The sequence below is a fragment of the Bombina bombina genome, chromosome 5, assembly GCF_027579735.1.
Source record: "Bombina bombina isolate aBomBom1 chromosome 5, aBomBom1.pri, whole genome shotgun sequence".
Classification (NCBI taxonomy): domain Eukaryota; kingdom Metazoa; phylum Chordata; class Amphibia; order Anura; family Bombinatoridae; genus Bombina; species Bombina bombina.
Genome location: NC_069503.1, coordinates 545406864 through 545429462, shown reverse-complemented (window position 1 = coordinate 545429462; position 22599 = coordinate 545406864). Strand labels below are relative to the sequence as shown.

Genomic DNA, 22599 nt, shown 5'->3' with positions numbered 1-22599 from the left:
GATCTAGAACATTAAACGAGGAAATACCCATAGACAAGAAAACAATGATCTTTTTTTAGGAACAGTTAGAACTTAAGGATGACTAGTTTGCTTAGGAAATTGTATGGCACCACCCGGGGGGGGGGGGGGGGGGAGGGAGGGAAGTTGAGGGGGAGTTAAGGTTAGTTAAGGTTTTTTCCTTTTTTGTACTAAATGTATGAGACGGATTAGATACTTTTAAGAATTGTGAAAAGGGGATATGATACTGTGATATCGTCATGATACCTGTAGAAATGGTGGTTCCATGTATAAGACATGGTATTATTCTACAATGACATCTGTATAATCGTGTCCCTACATTTGAATATGTTTTGATTTGTTTTTCCTCATTGTTTGCTGTAAAACTATTGTATTTAATAAAAATCATTTCAACCTAAATTACACAATTAGGAGATCCTTAACCTTTTCCTACATATACTTATCCTTTTAGTTTCAATAATCTAACTTTTATTATATAATTCTGTTCTCATAAACAAGGTTATTAGCTAACCTGCTTATTCAGCTTTCAAAATACACATTACTACATGTGTTACATACACATCATTAGCTATTTTCCTGGCCATTTTCTAGTTTATGCATGCCATCTACAGATATTAACTACATTTTGTTTTATTTTCATTGATAAACTGAAGGTCATTGTTAAAAGTGTCAGCCTTTTTATTCTGACACAGTTCTAGTATTGTTAAAAGATAGCATCAGAATTTTATTTAAGGTAGATTCAAAGAAAATTAATATGATTACTTGCCTTGAATCATAAACCTTTTTTTATATTTAACATATGCCACACTTGTCTAGCAGCACTGTAGTTATTAAAATGACATTTTCATATTATTAGAAACATACAAATATTTATTTCATGTAATTGGTAAGAGTCCATGAGCTAGTGACGTATGGGATATACAATCCTACCAGGAGGGGCAAAGTTTCCCAAACCTCAAAATGCCTATAAATACACCCCTCACCACACCCACAATTCAGTTTTACAAACTTTGCCTCCTATGGAGGTGGTGAAGCAAGTTTGTGCTAAGATTTCTACGTTGACATGCGCTTCTCAGCATTTTGAAGCCCGATTCCTCTCAGAGTACAGCGAATGTCAGAGGGATGTGAACAGAGTATCACCTATTGAATGCAATGATTTCCCTAACGGGGATCTTTTTCATAGGTTCTCTGTTATCGGTCGTAAAGATTCATCTCCTACCTCCCTTTTCAGATCGATGATATACTCTCATATACCATTACCTCTACTGATAACTGTTTCAGTACTGGTTTGGCTATCTGCTATTTGTGGATGGGTGTCTTTTTGGTAAGTATGTTTTTTATTACTTAAGACACCCCAGCTATGGTCTGGCACTTTATGCATTTATATAAAGTTCTAAATATATGTATTGTACTTATATTTGCCATGAGTCAGGTTCATGTATTTCCTTACCAGGGGTTTACTCTTTTTTTCAAAATTGACTACTTTTTACTCTTTCAAATTGCGGGCAGCATTAGGCCCGCGGGTGCTCCAAATGCTAGACTTTATTGCGTCATTCTTGCCGCGATAATTTTTTGGTGCGAAAAGTACGTCCGTTGACGCAAGTTCGTCACTTCCGGCGTCGTAGTTGATGCGGACGTCTTACACACGGTTGCGTCGTTAGTGACGCAAGTATGTCATTTCCGGATAGTGTTGGCGCCCAAAATTTTTCTCTTACGTTGTGCGTCATACTTGGCGCCAAATTTTTCATTCGTTTTATACCCCGTTGCTGTTTGCCTCTTGCCTTTCTCTATGTCAGAGGGCTATGCTGTTTGCATTTTTTTTTCCCATTCCTGAAACTGTCATATAAGGAAATTGATAATTTTGCTTTATATGTTGTTTTTTCTTTTACATTTTGCAAGATGTCTCAATCTGATCCTGCCTCAGAAGTATCTGTTGGAACGTTGCTGCCTGACATCGGTTCTACCAAAGCTAAGTGCATTTATTGTAAGATTGTGGAAATTATATCTCCGAATGTCATTTGTAATAGTTGTCATGATAAACTTTTACATGCAGAGAATGTGTCCATCAGTAACAGTACATTGCCAGTTGCAGTTCCTTCAACTTCTAATGTACATAATATACCTATGAATTTTAAAGAATTTGTTTGCATTTCCGCCTTCTAATAAACGTAAAAGGTCTTTTAAAACTTCTCATAAAGTTGATGAAATTTCAAATGACCGGCAACATAATGATTTATCCTCATCTGATGAGGATCTATCTGATTCAGAAGATCCTTCTTCAGATATTGACACTGACAAATCTATTTATTTGTTTAAAATAGAGTATATTCATTCTTTGTTAAAAGAAGTGTTAATTACTTTGGATATTGAGGAAGCTAGTCCTCTTGACATTAAGACTAGTAAGCATTTAAATGCTGTTTCTCTTGTTAAGTGTATCCAGTCCACGGATCATCCATTACTTGTGGGATATTCTCCTTCCCAACAGGAAGTTGCAAGAGGATCACCCACAGCAGAGCTGCTATATAGCTCCTCCCCTCACTGCCATATCCAGTCATTCTCTTGCAACTCTCAACTAAGATGGAGGTCGTAAGAGGACTGTGGTGTTTTATACTTAGTTTATTTCTTCAATCAAAAGTTTGTTATTTTTAAATGGTACCGGAATGTACTGTTTATCTCAGGCCGTATTTAGAAGAAGAATCTGCCTGCGTTTTCTATGATCTTAGCAGAAGTAACTAAGATCCTTTGCTGTTCTCACATATTCTGAGGAGTGAGGTAACTTCAGAGGGGGAATAGCGTGCAGGTTCTCCTGCAATAAGGTATGTGCAGTTATTTTCTAGGGATGGAATTTGCTAGAAAATGCTGCTGATACCGAAGTAATGTAAGTAAAGCCTTAAATGCAGTGATAGTGACTGGTATCAGGCTTATTAATAGAGATACATACTCTTATAAAAGTGTATTTTAAAACGTTTGCTGGCATGTTTAATCGTTTTTTACATATGTTTGGTGATAAAACTTATTGGGGCCTAGTTTTTTCCACATGGCTGGCTTGAATTTTGCCTAGAAACAGTTCCCTGAGGCTTCCCACTGTTGTAATATGAGTGGGAGGGGCCTATTTTGGCGTTTTTTTGCACAGCAAAAATTACAGACACAGACATCCAGCTTCTTCCTGCATGATCCAGGACTTCTCTGAAGGGCTCAAACGGCTTCAAAAGTTGTATTGAGGGAGGTAAAAAGCCACAGTAGAGCTGTGGCAGTTGTTGTGACTGTTTAAAAAACGTTTTTGTCATTTGTTATTCCGTTTTTGGTATTAAGGGGTTAATCATCCATTTGCAAGTGGGTGCAATGCTCTGCTAACTTATTACATACACTGTAAAAATTTTGTTAGTGTAACTGCATTTTTTCACTGTTATTTCAAAATTTGGGAAAATTTGTGTTTCTTAAAGGCGCAGTAACGTTTTTTATATTGCTTGTAAACTTGTTTTAAAGTGTTTTCCAAGCTTGCTAGTCTCATTGCTAGTCTGTTTAAACATGTCTGACACAGAGGAACCTACTTGTTCATTATGTTTGAAAGCCATGGTGGAGCCCCATAGGAGAATGTGTACTAAATGTATTGATTTCACCTTAAACAGTAAAGATCAGTCTTTATCTATAAAAGAATTATCACCAGAGGGTTCTGTCGAGGGGGAAGTTATGCCGACTAACTCTCCCCACGTGTCAGACCCTTCGCCTCCCGCTCAGGGGACGCACGCTAATATGGCGCCAATTACATCAGGGACACCCATAGCGATTACCTTGCAGGACATGGCTGCAATCATGAATAATACCCTGTCAGAGGTATTATCTAGATTGCCTGAATTAAGAGGCAAGCGCAATAGCTCTGGGGTTAGGAGAGATACAGAGCGCGCAAATGCTGTTAGAGCCATGTCTGATACTGCGTCACAGTATGCAGAACATGAGGACGGAGAGCTTCAGTCTGTGGGTGACATCTCTGACTCAGGGAAACCTGATTCAGAGATTTCTAATTTTAAATTTAAGCTTGAGAACCTCCGTGTATTGCTTGGGGAGGTATTAGCTGCTCTGAATGACTGTAACACAGTTGCAATTCCAGAGAAATAGTGTAGGCTGGATAGATACTATGCGGTGCCGGTGTGTACTGACGTTTTTCCTATACCTAAAAGGCTTACAGAAATTATTAGCAAGGAGTGGGATAGACCCGGTGTGCCCTTTTCCCCACCTCCTATATTTAGAAAAATGTTTCCAATAGACGCCACTACACGGGACTTATGGCAGACGGTCCCTAAGGTGGAGGGAGCAGTTTCTACTTTAGCAAAGCGTACCACTATCCCGGTTGAGGACAGTTGTGCTTTTTCAGATCCAATGGATAAAAAATTGGAGGGTTACCTTAAGAAAATGTTTATTCAACAAGGTTTTATTTTACAGCCCCTTGCATGCATTGCGCCTGTCACTGCTGCGGCGGCATTCTGGTTTGAGGCCCTGGAAGAGGCCATCCAGACAGCTCCATTGAATGAAATTATTGACAAGCTTAGAACGCTTAAGCTAGCTAACTTATTTGTTTCTGATGCCATTGTTCATTTGACTAAACTAACGGCTAAGAATTCCGGATTCGCCATCCAGGCGCGTAGGGCGCTATGGCTTAAATCCTGGTCAGCTGACGTGACTTCAAAGTCTAAATTACTCAATATTCCTTTCAAGGGGCAGACCTTATTCGGGCCTGGCTTGAAGGAAATTATTGCTGACATTACTGGAGGCAAGGGTCATACCCTTCCTCAGGACAGGGCCAAATCAAAGGCCAAACAGTCTAATTTTCGTGCCTTTCGAAATTTCAAGGCAGGAGCAGCATCAACTTCCTCCGCTTCAAAACAAGAGGGAACTGTTGCTCATTCCAGACAGGCCTGGAAACCTAACCAGTCCTGGAACAAGGGCAAGCAGGCCAGGAAGCCTGCTGCTGCCCCCAAGACAGCATGAAGGAACGGCCCCCTATCCAGAAACGGATCTAGTGGGGGGCAGACTTTCTCTCTTCGCCCAGGCGTGGGCAAGAGATGTTCAGGATCCCTGGGCGTTGGAGATCATATCTCAGGGATATCTTCTGGACTTCAAAGCTTCTCCTCCACAAGGGAGATTTCATCTTTCAAGGTTATCATCAAACCAGATAAAGAAAGAGGCATTCCTAAGCTGTGTGCAAGACCTCCTAGTAATGGGAGTGATCCATCCAGTTCCGCGGACAGAACAAGGACAGGGATTTTATTCAAATCTGTTTGTGGTTCCCAAGAAAGAGGGAACCTTCAGACCAATCTTGGATCTAAAGATCTTAAACAAATTCCTCAGAGTTCCATCATTCAAAATGGAAACTATTCGGACCATCCTACCCATGATCCAAGAGGGTCAGTACATGACCACAGTGGACTTAAAGGATGCCTACCTTCATAATCCGATTCACAAAGATCATCATCGGTTTCTAAGGTTTGCCTTTCTAGACAGGCATTACCAATTTGTAGCTCTTCCCTTCGGGTTGGCCACTGCCCCAAGAATTTTTACAAAGGTTCTGGGCTCACTTCTGGCGGTTCTAAGACTGCGAGGCATAGCGGTGGCTCCGTATCTAGACGACATCCTGATACAGGCGTCAAGCTTTCAAATTGCCAAGTCTCATACAGAGATAGTTCTGGCATTTCTGAGGTCGCATGGGTGGAAAGTGAACGTGGAAAAGAGTTCTCTATCACCACTCACAAGAGTCTCCTTCCTAGGGACTCTTATAGATTCTGTAGAGATGAAAATTTACCTGACGGAGTCCAGGTTATCAAAACTTCTAAATGCTTGCCGTGTCCTTCATTCCATCCCACGCCCGTCAGTGGCTCAGTGCATGTAAGTAATCGGCTTAATGGTAGCGGCAATGGACATAGTGCCATTTGCGCGCCTGCATCTCAGACTGCTGGAATTATGCATGTTAAGTCAGTGGAATGGGGATTACTCAGATTTGTCCCCTCTACTAAATCTGGATCAAGAGACCAGAGATTCTCTTCTCTGGTGGCTTTCTCGGGTCCATCTGTCCAAGGGTATGACCTTTCGCAGGCCAGATTGGATGATTGTAACAACAGATGCCAGCCTTCTAGGTTGGGGCGCAGTCTGGAACTCCCTGAAGGCTCAGGGATCGTGGACTCAGGAAGAGAAACTCCTCCCAATAAATATTCTAGAGTTAAGAGCAATATTCAATGCTCTTTTAGCTTGGCCTCAGTTAGCAACACTGAGGTTCATCATATTTCAGTCAGACAACATCACGACTGTGGCTTACATCCACCATCAAGGGGGAACCAGGAGTTCCCTAGCGATGTTAGAAGTCTCAAAGATAATTCACTGGGCAGAGTCTCACTCTTGCCACCTGTCAGCGATCCACATCCCAGGCGTAGAGAACTGGGAGGCGGATTTTCTAAGTCGTCAGACTTTTCATCCGGGGGAGTGGGAACTCCATCCGGAGGTGTTTGCTCAACTGGTCCATCGTTGGGGCAAACCAGAACTGGATCTCATGGCGTCTCGCCAGAACGCCAAGCTTCCTTGTTACGGATCCAGGTCCAGGGACCCGGGAGCAACGCTGATAGATGCTCTAGCAGCTCCTTGGTTCTTCAACCTGGCCTATGTGTTTCCACCGTTTCCTCTGCTCCCTCGACTGATTGCCAAAATCAAACAGGAGAGAGCATCGGTGATTCTGATAGCGCCTGCGTGGCCACGCAGGACCTGGTATGCAGACCTAGTGGACATGTCATCTCTTCCACCATGGACTCTGCCTCTGAGGCAGGACCTTCTAATACAAGGTCCTTTCAATCATCCAAATCTACTTTCTCTGAGACTGACTGCATGGAGATTGAACGCTTGATTCTATCAAGGCGTGGCTTCTCCGAGTCAGTCATTGATACCTTAATACAGGCTCAGAAGCCTGTCACCAGGAAAATCTACCATAAGATATGGCGTAAATATCTTTATTGGTGTGAATCCAAGAGTTACTCATGGAGTAAGGTTAGGATTCCTAGGATATTGTCCTTTCTCCAAGAGGGTTTGGACAAAGGCTTATCAGCTAGTTCTTTAAAAGGACAGATCTCTGCTCTGTCTATTCTTTTGCACAAGCGTCTGGCAGAAGTTCCAGACGTCCAGGCATTTTGCCAGGCTTTGGTTAGGATTAAGCCTGTGTTTAAAACTGTTGCTCCCCCATGGAGCTTAAACTTGGTTCTTAAAGTTCTTCAGGGAGTTCCGTTTGAACCCCTTCATTCCATTGATATTAAACTTTTATCTTGGAAAGTTCTGTTTTTGATGGCTATTTCCTCGGCTCGAAGAGTCTCTGAGTTATCTGCCTTACATTGTGATTCTCCTTATCTGATTTTTCATTCAGACAAGGTAGTTCTGCATACCAAACCTGGGTTTTTACCTAAGGTGGTTTCTAACAGGAATATCAATCAAGAGATTGTTGTTCCATCATTGTGTCCTAATCCTTCTTCAAAGAAGGAACGTATTTTGCATAATCTGGACGTAGTCCGTGCCTTGAAGTTTTACTTACAGGCTACTAAAGATTTTCGTCAAACATCTGCCCTGTTTGTCGTTTACTCTGGACAGAGGAGAGGTCAAAAAGCTTCGGTAACCTCTCTCTCCTTTTGGCTTCGAAGCATAATACGCTTAGCCTATGAGACTGCTGGACAGCAGCCCCCTGAAAGGATTACAGCTCATTCTACTAGAGCTGTGGCTTCCACCTGGGCCTTTAAAAATGAGGCCTCTGTTGAACAGATTTGCAAGGCTGCGACTTAGTCTTCGCTTCACACCTTTTCAAAATTTTACAAATTTGACACTTTTGCTTCTTCGGAGGCTGTTTTTGGGAGAAAGGTTCTACAGGCAGTGGTTCCTTCCGTTTAAGTTCCTGCCTTGTCCCTCCCATCATCCGTGTACTTTAGCTTTGGTATTGGTATCCCACAAGTAATGGATGATCCGTGGACTGGATACACTTAACAAGAGAAAACATAATTTATGCTTACCTGATAAATTTATTTCTCTTGTAGTGTATCCAGTCCACGGCCCGCCCTGTCCTTTTAAGGCAGGTCTAAATTTTAATTAAACTACAGTCACCACAGCACCCTATGGTTTCTCCTTTCTCGTCTTGTTTCAGTCGAATGACTGGATATGGCAGTGAGGGGAGGAGCTGATCCTCTTGCAACTTCCTGTTGGGAAGGAGAATATCCCACAAGTAATGGATGATCCGTGGACTGGATACACTACAAGAGAAATAAATTTATCAGGTGAGCATAAATTATGTTTTTTAAACCTCCTGTGGTTACTCCAGAGGTTTTTCCTATTCCTGATGCTATTTCTGATATGATTTCTAAGGAATGGAATAAGCCAGGTACTCCTTTTATTCCTTCTTCAAGGTTTAAAAAATTGTATCCTTTACCAGCAATTTCTATAGAGTTTTGGGATCCCCAAAGTTGATGGGGCTATTTCTACTATTGCTAAACGTACCACTATTCCTATGGAAGACAGTACTTCTTTTAAAGATCCTTTAGATAGGAAACTTGAATCCTATCTAAGGAAAGCCTATTTATATTCAGGTCATCTTCTCAGGCCTGCAATTTCTTTGGCTGATGTTGCGGCTGCATCAACTTTTTGGTTGTTCGTTTACTGCAACATGCTAATCATTTTATTTGTGATGCCATTTTTTATATTATCAAAATTGATGTTAGATCCATGTCTTTAGCTATTTTAGCTAGAAGAGCTTTGTGGCCTAAATCTTGTAATGCTAGTCCAGATTATTATCTCTTTCTTTCCAAGGTAATAATGTATTTGGTTCTCAGTTGGATCCTATTATTTCAACTGTTACTGGAGGAAAGGGTTTTTTTCTGCCTCAGGATAAAAAACCTAAGGGTAAATCTAAGACTTCTAACCGTTTTCGTTCCTTTCGTCAAAATAAGGAACAAAAATCAAAAATCAAATCCTTTCCCCAAGGAATCTGTTTCCAATTGGAAGCCTTCCTCAAATTGGAATAAATACAAGCCTTTTAAAAAACCAAAGTCAGCCCCTAAGTCCGCATGAAGGTGCGGCCCTCATTCCAGCTCAGCTGGTAGGGGGCAAATTAAGGTTATTCAAGGATTTTTGGATACATTCTGTCCAAAATCAATGGATTCAGAGCATTGTCTCTCAAGGGTATCGAATAGGATTCAGAGTAAGACCTCCTGTGAGAAGATTTTTTCTCTCACATATCCCAGCAAATCCAGTAAAAGCTCAGGCTTTCCTGAAGTGTGTTTCAGACCTGGAGTCTTCAGGGGTAATCATGCCGGTTCCTTTTCAGGAACAGGGTCTGGGGTTTTATTAAAATCTATTCATTGTCCCAAAGAAGGAAAATTCATTCAGACCAGTTCTGGATCTGAAAATTTTGAATCGCTATGTAAGAGTACCAACTTTAAAGATGGTGACTATAAGGACTATTCTGCCTTTTGTTCTGCAAGGACATTATATGTCTACAATAGACTTGCAGGATGCATACCTTCATATTCCGATTAATCCAGAACATTATCAGTTCCTGAGATTCTCTTTTCTAGACAAGCATTACCAATTTGTTGCTCTTCCATTTGGCCTAGCAACAGCTCCAAGAATCTTTTCAAAGGTTCTAGGTGTCCTACTCTCTGTAATCAGAGAACAGGGTATTGTGGTGTTTCCTTATTTGGACGATATCTTGGTACTAGCTCAGTCTTTACATTCTGCAGAATCTCACACGAATCAACTAGTGTTGTTTCTTCAAAAACATGGTTGGAGGATCAATTTCTAAAAAGTTTCTTGATTCCTCATACAAGGGTCACCTTTTTGGGTTTCCAGATAGATTCAGTGTCTCTAACAGACAAGAGACGTTTGAAATTGGTTGCAGCCTGTCGGCACCTTCAGTCTTAGTCATTCCCTTCAGTTGCTATGTGCATGGAAGTTTAAGGCCTCATGACTGCAGCATCGGACGCGATTCCTTTTGCTCGTTTTCACATGAGACCTCTCCAGTTTTGTATGCTGAATCAATGGTGCAGGGATTATACAAAGATATCACAATTAATATCCTTAAATCCCAATGTTCGACACTCTCTGACGTGGTGGTTAAATCACCAGCGTTTAGTTCAAGGGGCTTCCTTTGTTCGGCCAATCTGGATTGTGATCACTACAGATGCAAGTCTTTCAGTTTGGGGATCTCTGACAGCACAAGGGGTTTGGAAATCTCAAGAGGCGAGATTATCAATCAATATTTTAGAACTCTGTGCAATTCTCAGAGCTCTTCAGTTTTGGCCTCTGTTGAAGAGAGAACCGTTCATTTGCTTTCAGACAGACAATATCACAACTGTGGCATATGTCAATCATCAGGGTGGGACTCACAGTCCCCAAGCAATGACAGAAGTATCTCGGATACTTGCTTGGGTGGAATCCAGCTCCTGTCTAATCTCTGCGGTGCATATCCCAGGTGTAGACAATTGGGAGGCGGATTATCTCAGCCGTCAGACTTTACAACCAGGGGAGTGGTATCTCCATCCAGATGTATTTTCTCAGATCGTTCAAATGTGGGGTCTTCCAGAGATAGATCTCATGGCCTCTCATCTAAACAAGAAACTTCCCAGATACCTGTCCAGATACCTGTCCTTGGTGTTATCATCCTGCTTACATTTTTCCGCCACTAGTTCTTCCAAGAGTGATATCCAAAATCATCATGGAACAATTGTTTGTGTTGCTGGTGGCTCCAGCATGGCCACACAGGTTTTGGTATGCGGATCTTGTTTGGATGTCTAGTTGCCAACCTTGGCCACTTCCGTTAAGGCCGGACCTTCTGTCTCAAGGTCCGTTTTTCCATCAGGATCTCAAATCATTAAATTTGAAATGAATGGAAATTGAACGCTTAGTACTAAGTCATAGAGGTTTCTCTGACTCAGTGATTAATACTATGTTACAAGCTCGTAAATCTGTCTCTAGAAAGATTTATTATCGAGTTTGGAAGACCTACATTTCCTGGTGTTCTTCTCATAAATTCTCTTGGCATTCTTTTAGAATTCCTAGAATTTTACAGTTTCTTCAGGATGGTTTGGATAAGGGTTTGTCTGCAAGTTCCTTGAAGGCACAAATCTCTGCCCTTTCTGTTTTATTTCACAGAAAGATTGCTAAACTTCCTGATATTCACTGTTTGTACAGGCTTTAGTTAGTATTAAGCCTGTCATTAAATCAATTTCTCCTCCTTGGACTCTTAATTTGGTTTTGAAGGCGTTACAGGCTCCTCCATTCGAGCCTATGCATTCTTTGGACATTAAACTTCTTTCTTGGAAAGTGTTGTTCCTTTTGGCCATCTCTTCTGCTAGAAGAGTTTCTGAGCTATCTGCTCTTTCTTGTGAATCTCCTTTTCTGATTTTTCATTAGGATAAGGCGGTTTTGCGGACTTCATTTAAATTTTTGCCTAAAGTTGTGAATTCTAAAAACATTAGTAGAGAGATTGATGTCCCTTCCTAAAAATTCTTTGGAAAGATCCTTACATTCTTTGGATGTGGTAAGAGCTTTGAAATATTATGTTGAAGCTACTGAAAATTTCAGGAAGACTTCTAGTCTATTTGTTATATTTTCTGGTCCTAGGAAAGGTCAGAAGGCCTCTGCTATTTCCTTGGCTTCTTGGTTAAAGCTTTTGATTCATTAAGCTTATTTGGAGTCGGGTCAGGCCCCACCTCAGAGAATTACAGCTCATTCTGCTAGATCAGTCTCCACTTTGTGCGCTTTTAAGAATGAAGCTTCAGTTGATCAAATTTGCAACTTGGTCTTCTTTGCATACATTTACTAAATTCTACCATTTTTATGTATTTGCTTCTTCAGAAGCAGTTTTTGGTAGAAAAGTTCTTCAGGCAGCTGTTTCAGTTTGATTCTTCTGCTGATGTTTTAAGTTTTCTTTTCATTATGACAGTAACTTATATTTTGGGTTGTGGATTATTTTTTCAGCGAGAAATGGCTGTTGTTTATTTTTATCCCTCCCTCTCTAGTGACTCTTGAGTGGAGTTCCACATCTTGGGTATTGATATCCCATACGTGACTAGCTCATGGACTCTTGCCAATTACATGAAAGAAAACATAATTTATGTAAGAATTTACCTGATAAATTCATTTCTTTCATATTGGCAAGAGTCCATGAGGCCCACCCTTTTTATGGTGGTTATGATTTTTTTGTATAAAGCACAATTATTTCCAAATTCCTTTGTTGATGCTTTTTACTCCTTTCTTTATCACCCCACTTCTTGGCTATTCGTTAAACTGAAGAATAAATATATAGCTCTAGCGCCAAAGAGTGCCACTACACCAGCTCCTATATGCAAAATCTCCCGATCAGATCTTAAGAGGTTAAACAAATATTATAGGCTGAAAGGAGCGCTTAGATCCCCTAAATGGAATCTTAGCTGTGTATAGTCAGAGGGGTAATCAAGGAATGAACTGATAATAGGATTAAAATGTATACATATTTATTCCACAGAAGATAAAAGTAATTAATCAGATAAAATCACAAAATCTTGAGATAAAAATGGGCCCTAACTAAGTTGAGAATCTTCCTTTATCTCAAGGAAATGCTAAAAACAGACCTTAAAACCATCCAATATAACAATAATAATAATAACAGTCTTCCTTAAAATATAACAATAATAATAATGGCAGTCTTCCTTAAAATATATATAGAGATCTTAAAAGTGGAAAAAGTCGATTGTGCTGATGTCCGCTAGAATAATGCTAAGTGATGATATATACTTTGTAATGCTAGACAATGTTAAATAATAAGAAACAAATGGGTATCGATACCTGAAAAATATAACCTTAAAATTATAACTGTGTTGAAAGAAATTTGGTGAAAAAATGTGTATATAAAAAATGTGTATAAAAATGTGCATATAAAAAATAAAAAACACAGTGAAACAATTGCTGAAAATTCCAAAAACTGTGTAAAAATATGACCTTAAGGTGTACACCTTTTTCAAAAGGTTCTAATGTCAATAATCCACATGTGACGTGAAGGTGAAGAAAAAAGTTGTAAAAAATGTGAAAAATATAAGTAGATATAAATATAATGATAATGTCTTAATTAAGGTGAAAGTTAGTGTCTTTGGAAAAAATATATCCTTATGAAATGTATCTTGATAAAAGGTTGTCCAACTGTTCTTCAGATAGCACAATTATAATCCAATTTAACTTAGGTATTTACTCCAGATAAGGTGTATCCATAAATCTTCAAAACCTAAATGAAAAAATAAAAACAAACATAGTGCAATATGCTTTTCAAAAAGTGGCTAAGTAGGTATTAAACTCACCAATTAGGGACCTGAGCCGTGAATATCAGTAACAATCTATGCGTTTCGATCCTCCTGGATCTTTTTCAAGACTGATCAGTCTTGAAAAAGATACACCTTATCTGGAGTAAATACCTTAAGCTAAATTGGATTATAATTGTGCTATCTGAAGAACAGTTGGACAACCTTTTATCAAGATACATTTCATAAGGATATATTTTTTCCAAAGACACTAACTTTCACCTTAATTAAGACATTATCATTATATTTATATCTACTTATATTTTTCGCATTTTTTACAACTTTTTTCTTCACCTTCACGTCACATGTGGATTATTGACATTAGAACCTTTTGAAAAAGGTGTACACCTTAAGGTCATATTTTTTACACAGTTTTTGGAATTTTCAGCAATTGTTTCACTGTGTTTTTTATTTTTTAAATACACATTTTTATGCAAATTTTTTATATACACATTTTTTCATCGAATTTCTTTCAACACAGTTATAATTTTAAGGTTATATTTTTCAGGTATCGATACCCATTTGTTTCTTATTATTTAACATTGTCTAGCATTACAAAGTATATATCATCACTTAGCATTATTCTAGCGGACATCAGCACAATCGACTTTTTCCACATTTAAGATCTCTATATATATTTTAAGGAAGACTGCCATTATTATTATTGTTATATTTAAAGGAAGACTTTTATTATTATTATTGTTATATTGGGTGGTTTTAAGGTCTGTTTTTAGCATTTCCTTGAGATAAAGGAAGATTCTCAACTTAGTTAGGGCCCATTTTTATCTCAAGATTTTGTGATTTCATCTGATTAATTACTTTTATCTTCTGTGGAATAAATATGTATACATTTTAATCGTATTATCAGTTCATTCCTTGATTACCCCTCTGACTATACACAGCTAAGATTCCATTTAGGGGATCTAAGCGCTTCTTTCAGCCTATAATATTTGTTTATTCGTTAAACTGGATTGTGGGTGTGGTGAGGGGTGTATTTATAGGCATTTTGAGGTTTGGGAAACTTTGCCCCTCTTGGTAGGATTGTATATCCCATATGTCACTAGCTCATGGACTCTTGCCAATATGAAAGAAATTAATTTATCAGGTAAATTCTTAGATACATTATGTTATTTGTTACTACAGCAACAAGGAAGCAGAGTAGTGGTCTTTTAGGAGCTATAACAATGATCTCACTCCTGATAATGACCAAGGGAAAATGATTTAAACAAGATAGAAATTAAAGATAAAAGTCTAATTCTGATAGTGTAATTATGTATGAGTATAAAAAGAAATGAACTGCTATTATTAACATCTTTAATTACCTATGGTTATATCAGATGACTTAGATGCATTAGATATATTCTGATCTTCATAGAGTTGCAAAACTATTTTCTAAGAATTTACTGACCCTTCAAGGAAGGGAATTTGTTTTCCTCATATCATTAAGATTGACTGTTTATATAGAACTTTGATGTGAAGATCATACACTATTTTCTATCTATTTTTAGATATAGTATGCCAGGTTGTTATAGAGATTTGTTATCCATGAATAGTTCTAATATTAAAATGTGTTTTCTACAGTTTTAGTCTGAAAAGAAGTTAAGGGGACTAAAACTATGAGGGGGAAAAAAACTCCACTCCAAGTATAGTGTACAAAATACAATATGTGGCCAAGAGTTTGTGGATTCTGATCATCACACCTATATAAGCTTGTTTGACATCCTATTTTTTTCTTCAAAATTTTGGGCATGGCAATACAAAGCAGCCCTGGAAAAATGTAAAGACCAGCCCTATATTACATTGAGTCTGTAAAATGCACACTCCTCATTTTTCTTACTCTGTCCCCCAATATTTTTTTTAATAATTAAATTATATTAGTTTGTAATTAAAATAAATGACAGATTGTTGCTATAGGCACCATACAACAACAGTTTCATCCATGACTCCCTTTCACGGTGTAAAAATTATTATCCATAGTGTGATCTCATCTGGAAACTCAAAACAGTATGCCACTGTCTCACAGTGTGATTTGACTAGACACTAGATACCATTTAGAGGAAGGCTACTAAAATGGTACATGGTCTAGGAAATAAAACTACAAAAACAAAATTTTTGCTTCATATTCCCTTGCTGGCTTAAGACTGTTTTCAGTACATCCTGTTGTTGATCCTAGATGCTTCCACTTCACAGTAATAGCGCTTACAGTACTGGGGTAGATTTAGGATGGCAAAAATCTCATAAGCTGACTTGTAGTAAAGGTGGCATCTTATAGTGGTGCCATGTTTAAAATCCCTGAGCTCTTTAGTATGACCCATTGTACTGCTAATGCATGCCTATTTAGATTTAATGGCTATGGGTGTTGCTGAAACACCTGAACTCACTGTTAGTTGAGGTTTTCTGGGTAAATGTGAATATGTGCTTTACAGTGATCTCTTTTGTATAACTACAGTGTCAGCAAATATTTTATAATGGAAAGGCTATCAGCCTGACATACTTGAGTATTGGCCTTACATATGAGCATCAGTAAAACTCAACTCCATGTGCCTTATTCATTTGGTATTGATACATTTCCTTATTAAACCACCTTTGAAACATACATGCTAATATCTAAGCATTTAATAGCTGCTTATTAGAAACATAGATTTTGATGGCAGATAAGAGCCATAGGCCTAGCAAGTCTGCCCGATATTTCCTAAAAGTATAAACTTATCAAGTCCATAGAATAACCTTATGGAAGTGCTTCTACAAATTACTCCTGGATCTACTATAGATATAGCAGATTCAGGAGTAATTTACAGAAGCACTTCTTTACAGAAAGGGTGATTGAGATCATGACCCTTTGTTCTTGATTTTTTTCTTTTTATGGAAAATACTCACAGCCTCAGCTTTATTAAACGTTTAATATACTTTAAAGATCCTGTTTCTCTTCTCTCCTCTAAGCTATACATATTTAGGTCATTGAGCCTCTCCTGTTTATTTATCTATTTTTTTAGACCATATACCATTTTGGTAGCCCTTCTTTGCACATATTCCAGTTTGTTTATAGCCTTCTGAAGATATGGCCTCCAGAACAGCACACAATACTCAAGATGAGGCCTAACTAATGATCTATAAAGTGGCATAAGAACCTTACTATTTCTGCTGCAAATACCTCTATGAATACATCCAAGCATTCTACTGGCTTAACTCGCTGCAATTCTTAGTTGCATGTTTATGGGGTTGTTAATTACTAAGATTTAGATGATTTCTATGAAAGACTGCTATTTATTATTGGTAGTTCTGTCTAAATGTAAAAGAGTGCAGTTAGACAAGTTTGAGGGCATATTTAAAGGGATACTAAACTATTTTTTTTTCTTTCATAGAGCATGCAATTTTAAGCAACTTTCTAATTTACTCCTTTTATCAAATTTTCTTCGTTCTCTTTCAATTTTTATTTGAAAAAAGCAGGAATCTAAGCCAAGGAGCCGGACCATTTTTGGTTCAGCACTCTGGATAGTGCTTGCTGATTGGTGGCTACTAGTTTACATTCTTGCTTTTCAAATAAAGATAGCAAGAGAATGAAGAAAAATTTATACTAGGAGTAAATTAGAAAGTTGTTTAAAATTGCTCTATCTGAATCATAAAAGAAAAAAATTGTGTTTAGTATCCCTTTAAAATGATGAAGCTTTTCTTTTTATTTCTTCTCTTCTTTTTCTTAATGTTAGAGAGCTGGGTGATGTGATCTACAGAGAAAATGATCAAATCAAGAGATCGAGCTGTTAATTGACTCTATGGGGCTGATTTATCAATCTCCGTAGGAAGGCTCACCGGGAACAGAAGTTATGAAGCAGCCGTCTAAAGACTGCTGCTCCGTAACTTGTCCGCCTGCTCTGAGGCGTTGATTGACACCCCCTGCTAGAGGGGCGACATTGCACCAGCAGTTCACAAAAACTGCTGGTGCAATGATAAATGCCAGTGTATGCTGTCGGCATTTATCGATGTGCGGCGGACATAATACACTACATCATATCATGTCTGCTCGCACATTAATAAATATACCCCAAAGTTTCCCTTGGGATATACTTAACTACTTCAGAGCTGTGCAAGGATTAGTCCACTGTGTTGTGCCATTATTTCCTGGGTAACGAGGAACCTCCTCATTCTTAATACCCCTGAGATGTTTTGACTAAATCGTCACATGATATGTGGTAACATCCCATGCAATGCAGTGCAGATGGCCTATTATGGAGCCCATATATTTCATGAGTTGCCCTGATTAATATAAATGGAAATCAATTGAAAAATGTAATTACCTGCAACACATATCATCATGCAGTTTTTTTCTCAGTGCTCTACGGTAGCCACTGTCTAACTTTTTTTTTCCGATAACAAAATCTGAGCTCTCATTTGAAAGAAATTACAAATGAAAAATTGTGGCCACCTGCCCCACTGCACTGATTTTGTCTATTGGCTTTTATGAAGCCACTCTCTCTTCCTCTCTCCTCCTCTATTTTACTTAGATAGAGGTGATACCTATAATATGAAATGTGTAATTTCTTTTTTTTTTTTTTTTTTTGAGTGCTGCACATCCGTCTCTTCTATTCAGGTGATCACTGAGGTAATAGTGATGATCTACCCCATTAAAACACAAGATAAACTTTTGTTAAGGGAGTGGAGCACTTCCAGAACCTTTTATTTCGTTCTAGTACCCATGTCACTGGTTTATAATTGCCATGTAACAGAAATTACCTGCATAATTTATTTAGTTTAAATAGCAATCACTTGCCTAATTTATTTAGTATATAATAGGTGATAGTGACTTCAAAGTAGCCCTGCCCCCACTCCTCTCACACAAAACATCCATTGTATGAAGGAGGGGATTATCCTTTTTCAGGTGCAGATCTCGTGCCCCTCAGGGAGGAAGAAGCTTAAATAAAACAAAGCACAGAGATGAAAGAGAGATTACAACAGAGGGGGTACTCTAAGCATGTTTTGGAGAGGGCACAGACACAGGTGGACAGACTAGACAGATGTTCCCTACTACAGCACTCTAAAAATGCTAAACCTAATCGAGACAAATGTGACCAAGTCACCTTTGCCACAGAATTTAGTGAAGAATACAGTAGCATCTGTGGGATAGTAAAAAAGCATTTTAGATTGCTAGCAGCAGACGATAAACTTACAAAATGTGTAGAGAAGGGTTTACGCTGCTCTTACAAGAAGAGCAAAACTATAGGGAATTATTTATCCCCTTCTGAATTACCAGCTATAACCGCCCCTTCCCAAGGCTCTTGGCTAAGACATAGGGGGATGTACAGATGTGGCAAAACAAGATGCAGACCATGCAAATTTGGCATTTTCTCGAACAAATTTCACTCAGAAGTGACTGGAGAAGAATTTAATATTGTATTTTGTCTCAACTGTATATCCTCCTATGTCATCTATGTTTTGACTTGTGTCCAGTGTCACCTTCAATATGTGGGTCTCACAATTAACGATGTAAACACCAGGATAAGGAACCACCTTTCCTCTATAAAGATTGGTGAGGCCACCACACCACTGGTCAAACACTTTAAAAACATACATGATAAAATAAATGATACCCTGAAATGGCAAGCCATAGAATGGATTAAGCATCCTACTAGAGGTGGAGACAGGGAAAAAAGCTCTGGGTAAACGTGAAATGTTTTGATCTTCAGACTCCAGACACGGGTACCCTTGGGCCTCAACTCAGAGTATGACCTGATTAACTATTGGAAGTAGTCGGTAGGCACCATAATTATGATGCACTATTGGGTCATGCTCTGAGTTGAAACCTTCTCTTTATTTGCCCACAAATTGTCTATAACAATTTTTGACATACTCTGCTCAGACTATTTCTACATATGATAGCACTTTTATTTTATTGTATAATATGCAATATATAGTTCTTATAACAAGATATATTCAAGTACTGACATCATATATAGTCTTATGTGAATTCATTTGAACTGTTACATTTAAATTTAATACAATATTAATGAAATATGTTGCATTATATAATATGCCTTATCCATATGATATATATGATGATACGGTCCTCTGTACTTTTTCCCTCTATACCTGCTGTGTTCCTCAATGTATAGAATATAAAATAGAATGAATTGTAACCCCTTTATATTTGCTGTGTTTCGTGAAATACATATACAATATAACGAAATGTAATGCACGCAGAATATTTATCTTTAATGGGGTTACTACAATACAACATATATATGCATATATTTATGTTTAAACAGGAACCAGCAAGGTAATAGGGGGCTTTTCTTATTATCATTATATATTTTTTCTTATTATTTTTTCTTATGTTATTTTTTGTACATTATTTTATTTTTGTATGCTCCTTATAATATAAAATAGCCATTACATTCATTAATCTGTAAATATTTAAGTATGGATAGTTTGTATATACACTATTTTAGGATCTTGTTTTCAGTAGTATCCAACGATGTAATTGCATTATCTTTACTGGCATCTCAGAGTTTAAAAGGTTAATTTTTGCATTAAAAATAAAACTGTGTGATTGGCAGTTCATTGACCTATCACTAAGTAGATATCTCTTTAAATTAAAGACACGCTTGCATAGAATCAGCTACGATTATGGCAGAAGGCCGAAACATGTCAGCCTAATGCTCTCGTGTGTATGACTATTTATGTGCATTATGGTACTCCCATGATTGTTTTTACCACAAGTGGATATCAATAAAATATTTTTCGATTTAACTTCGCCTTGGACATCATTTACTTTCAAGTATATATATATATATATATATATATATATATATATATATATATATATTAACCAAATATTCTTGCAACTGTTTTTTCCCAGTGAGAACAGACTTGACTAGCCTTTCTTCCCATCTACCAATTTGATCCCTATAATTGCTACCTTGTATACCTCCTGTTTATAGCACTGCGGAATCTGTTGACGCTCTACAAATAACCGATAATAATAATAACAACAATAGCTTAAAGGGCCATAATACCCAAATGTTTAAACACTTGAAAGTGATGCACCATAGCTGTAAAAAGTTGACTAGAAAATATCTCCTGAACATCTCTATGTAAAAAAGAAAGATATTTTACCTCAAAAGTTCCTCAGTAGCCACCTCCCATTGTAAAGGATTTCTAAGCAGCATTTTAGTGTGTCTGTCCTGGGACATCTGAAGGGATGAGCATCGTGCACTCTCATCTTATTTCACCAATCAGGTAAAGGAAGTTTACAATGAAATCTCATGAGAGTCAAGTCAAATCTCATGAGATCACAGTAAAAGTTCATGACCTCAGCACTGCTGATGCTGATTGGCTGCTGTTCATTTCTTCATTTTTTTTTATTTTTTAACCTGCAGCTGGGAGCAGTTGAGTATAACTTTTTACACAGAACTTACTCTGCTGAGCTGAGGAGATTGTGAGGTAAAATATCTTCCTTTTTTACATAGAGATGCTCAGGTGATATTTTCCTGTCAGCTTTTTACAGTTATACTGCATCAGTTTCAAGTGATTTAGCATGAGTATTATGTCCCTTTAAATCTTCTATTTTCTCTTATTAATTCAATTTCCCTTCTACAAACATTTTTTGTTATTATTATTTGTGCTATTATCCTTTTGAGAAGGGATTTTTTAGATGTATTTCAAGTCTGAGGTGAGGTCTCACCAAACATTTATATAATGACAGAATTAAAGGGACAGTCTAGGCCAAAATAAACTTTCATGATTCAGATAGAGCATGTAATTTTAAACAATTTTCCAATTTACTTTTATCACCAATTTTGCTTTGTTCTCTTGGTATTCTTAGTTGAAAGCTTAACCTAGGAGGTTCATATGCTAATTTCTTAGACCTTGAAGCCCACCTCTTTCATATTGCATTTTAACAGTTTTTCACCACTAGAGGATGTTAGTTCACGTATTTCATATAGATAACACTGTGCTCGTGCACGAGAAGTTATCTGGGAGCAGGCACTGATTGGTTAGACTGCAAGTCTGTCAAAAGAACTGAAAAAAGGGGCAGTTTGCAGAGGCTTAGATACAAGATAATCACAGAGGTTAAAAGTATATTATTATAACTGTGTTAGTTATGCAAAACTGGGAAATGGGTAATAAGGGGATTATCTATCTTTTAAAACAATAACAATTCTGGTGTAGACTGTCCCTTTAAGGTTATTCTGTGTGCCATTTTCTATGCCTCTTTTCTACATAATACTATCTTATTTACATAATTATAATGCTAACAAAAAACATAAGGATAAGTGAATGTCATTACAGAATAATATACCCTCTTCCCTGCTACCATTTTCTCAAGGTTTCATAATTCATTTTACCTACTGATCTTGCTAACATACTGCTTAATTTTTTTTGTATTATTTTACATTTATTTTCTTCACTCTTTTTCCTGACTCTCCTTTTTTTTTTTTTTTTTAAATTTGCATTGTTTAAAGACAAATGTTTTAGATTTGCCTTAATGTACTTAATAATAGTATGCCCAGTTCTATCACAGAAGGGAGGAGAACGGGTTTTTTTTTTATTATTTAATGCGTGTTTTTAGCTCTAGGGTTCCTTAATGGGCACATAATAATTACTTTTCGTTAGTTGCTGCTGTTGTCACTATTGTAAATTATATAATGAAGTTGTTACTAATTGTGCAGGGAGTAGATTAATGACCTTCCAATCAGATGAAGGTTTCTAAATGTGTGCAAAGCTGAATTAGCTGTAATAAAATTAGATGTTTTGCACAAAATGCGTTAGCTTACTGTGACTCTCTGCTTCGTACTGTAAAACTAAATGCAGGTTTTTTACATTTAGTATCAGGTAGCATGCTTATTTGTGTTTCAAGACCCATGATTTTACATGTCTCTGTGCTCATCTATTTATCATCAAACATTAATAGGTTGTACAAGTGACATTGCAGTGCAACAACCTAATTGGTTCCTGGTTGGCTATTTTATAAATATATGTTTCTTACTGTTTATAGGCTGTTAATGATGACAATATAAGTATATTAAACAATTATTTGAATAAGATATATGGAAAAGCAACATTTTACATTAAAAACTGTTACATTTTGTTCACTTTAGCGTATCAATAAGATATTAAATGAATGAAGTATATTGTATATAATAAATAAACATTTAACTTTTTATGAAGACATAATGTGTACAAGTTTTCTACACAGATAAAATAATGTATGAAATATTTTGTCATTGATATTACAGTAAAAGGA

The 22599-nt window shown here is 37.4% G+C and overlaps 1 protein-coding gene across 4 annotated transcripts in view; it reads left to right on the top strand.

The window, feature by feature from the left end:
* Positions 1-22599, top strand: part of LOC128660572 (cAMP-regulated phosphoprotein 21-like) — a 435858-nt gene that overhangs the window by 136178 nt on the left and 277081 nt on the right. The gene's annotated exons all lie outside the window — the stretch shown is intronic.